This window comes from Microtus ochrogaster, chromosome 2 (genome assembly GCF_000317375.1).
Source record: "Microtus ochrogaster isolate Prairie Vole_2 chromosome 2, MicOch1.0, whole genome shotgun sequence".
Taxonomy (NCBI): domain Eukaryota; kingdom Metazoa; phylum Chordata; class Mammalia; order Rodentia; family Cricetidae; genus Microtus; species Microtus ochrogaster.
The window spans coordinates 42,439,619-42,442,490 of record NC_022010.1 but is presented as its reverse complement, the minus strand read 5'-3'; the positions used below and the strand labels follow the sequence as shown (position 1 = coordinate 42,442,490).

The 2,872-nt window shown below is 53.8% G+C and overlaps 1 long non-coding RNA gene across 1 annotated transcript; it reads right to left on the bottom strand.

Annotated features, from left to right (window-relative positions):
* Positions 1–896: 896 nt before the first annotated feature.
* Positions 897–2,616, bottom strand: LOC113458188. The gene is made up of 3 exons (XR_003378609.1): positions 2,493–2,616; positions 1,102–1,202; positions 897–941 (listed from the first exon to the last, which is right to left on the bottom strand). It is a non-coding gene; the product is annotated as an uncharacterized LOC113458188 (long non-coding RNA).
* Between the last annotated feature and the right edge of the window lie 256 nt (positions 2,617–2,872).

Below are 2,872 nucleotides of genomic sequence, written 5' to 3'. Positions count from 1 at the left end.
CTCACATTTCCTAAGTTCAGCAGACTTAACCAGGTTGAGCTGAGTTAGTGCCACATCCTCACCAATAAACCAGCACAGCTCTTACAGTGGACTGCAGAACTTAGGGCCTATGCTCTGTGCTCTGATTGGCTACCTAACAGTCACAGCAGGGCCCATGAGGACAAGACACCCTACCACTATCCCCTAGCGCAGCAGGCACCCTTCTGGGAAGCTTTCCCAGACCCTGCCAACACACCTACTCAACTGGAAACCACTTGCCTCCGTCCTTCTGCTCTTACTGCGAAGCCCACGCTACAGTTACAGGGATTCTTGGGGTCTTTTCTCACTGCTGTGTCCACAGTCCCCAAAGTTGTGCTGGCATACTGTACACACTGGGTGATTAGTGGCTGAATCAGGTGACCAGATCTGCCTGGAGGAGACACACCTGTGGGTGGGCTGCTCATCCCAGACGGATAGAAGGAAGCACCTGGTTGTCCCTTTCCTGTAGCCCTTGTCACCAGAAAGTGTCACACAAAGAGTCCTTTGTATGCTTGTGCCAAGTATATTGTCCTTGTGTCCATCTGGTCAGGGCAAGCAAGGCAAAGGCCTATGTGTGCCTGGGGTGTACGCTCACCTTCAGGTTCCTCTCCAGTTGACTCCTCCTCACTCTCCTGCCCTGAGTCCCAGTTGGAATTGAAGTTCTGATAATCACTTGCTGGCTTGGTCCTTGCTCTTGGGAGCTCAGTGTTCAGAGCATTGTTTGCCTGGGCCCTCTTCTGGTGAACTGACAGGAACTCCTGGAACTCGGCATCTCTCTTCAGCTGCGGCAGTCAGACAGGAGGGGGGGGGCAGAGGCTCTCCAGCCCTCCACCATCTCTCTCAGTGTTCACACCCACCCACCTCCAACCACAGAACACTCACCTTCTCCAGGTCACTGGGCACCTTTTTCTTTTTTTGTCATCCTGAAACCGGAAGGCAGACAGAGTCACAGTAATGCTAGAGAAGGGAAGACAAAGTGCATACCCCCCTTCCAAAACCATCCAAAAGATACTTTCCACTGCCTCCCAGCCAGAGACCACCCTGCCAACACTGGGCACAGGGCTGGGGACACCGCCTACATACTTTTTTAGTGTCTGAGGGAATGGAGGCTTGTGATGACTGCCTGGGCTGGCTGGGCTTCTGGGCATGTTTGCTCCAGACTCGGGTTTTCGTTGGGTTTCCACCTGTATGGGACAAAGAGCTGGCTTCCACAGCTGCTGTGACACCCAGGCACGTGTGTGCCTCCTTCCACTCCAGGAACGTGGGTTTCCCAGAATGCAGTGCTCACTACTTGCTGAGTTCACTAAAGCGATTCACCCAAACTAGACATCGTCCTCCACAAAGTCATTCTGGACAGGGCCATTAGAGGACTAGCTCTGCCCCCCACACTCTCTAACAGGTGACCGGAAATGATGCTGTTCCCTCTGCTCACAGCAAAAGGTTAGGATAGAGATTGGGGGACCCAGGAAGCAGGGGACAACAGAGCAGAGACAGAATTTGGGGCACACGGGGATTGGGAATCCACAGTCACCTCCTAGGCTAACAAAGGATGTTGGGGGGGCAGCACCTGCATGACACAGGGCGACAGCAAATGAAGGCTGTCAGGGTGACTGTTTACCGTGAGGCAGGCTCAGTCACAGAAGAAAACAAGCCCGGAGTAACAGGGACCGCAGGGTGACGACAGGAGTGCAGAAGAATGCCCCCTCCGCCCTGGCACCTCGGGGACACTCCCATGAACCACCCCCAGACATTCCAAGCTGTTATCAGTTAGCAAGCCACTTTATCCCTGTGATTGGGTCCTGTAAGCTTATTTGGCTCACAGGTCCCAATCACAGTCATCGATCATTCAGGGAAGCCAAGGCAGGAACTGAAGCAGAGACCATGGAGGAACTCTGCAGACTTACTGGCTCAGCTAGTGTATTTACGCAGCTAAGTGGTGACACCACCCACAGAGGTCTAGGCCCTCCCACATCAATCACCCATCCATGTCTCACAGACTTGTCCACAGAGCAATCATATGGAAGCAATTCATCAACTGAAGTTCCCCTTTTCTAAGTGACTCCGATTTGTGTTAAGTTGACCAAGATGCCCCGTCTCCGCTTAAGGAGAAACCACTGAAAGCCGTTTCAGGGTCACCTCCCCTCCTGTTTCCCCCAACAGCCTCGGGAGTGGGAGAGAGAACTGAATGGATTTATGGGGTCGACAGCTACACTGAGGGGACCGGGATCCGAGGCAGAAGGTGAGGGGCTAGCATCTACCTGGACCAGGATTATGCGTTTTGGAGTCAGGCACCCATAGGTGGCAATCAACGGTGATAATTATAATGACAACAGCCACTCTTCCCGCTTTTTAGGGTGGTCAGAAGGGGGTCCCCGTCCCAGTCCTGCCTCAGACTTAAGAATCACTCCATCCTTCTGCCTCATTTTCCAGAACCCCGCTTTCACTTCCGGACCCCTCACCCAGCTCCTGCTCACCCCATTAGGGAGGTTCTTCATGATCAGTCGCGCCATGGCTCCCAGGTCCTCCAAGCTTCTGATTCACACACCCCACCACTCCGACTTTCCACAACTTTCACGCCACCTCACTGGGCGCCGCCATGTTTGGCGAATCACGTGGTCCCCGCCAGGTTCCGCCCGGAAGTGGGAGTGGCCTCACTGGAGCGTCTCCAGGGAAGTCACGCCCTCAAGAGGCGGAGCGGGGAGGACTGAGTACATTCTGTGCAGGCACATTTTCTCCTCCGGAGATGACGATACCTGGTGAGGCCGGCAGGGGGTCGCGGGTGCCCAAAATCCTACCATAAGATGACAACTGAGCGAGTAGGGATTTTTGCTTAAGAAAAACTTTTTTTTTTTTT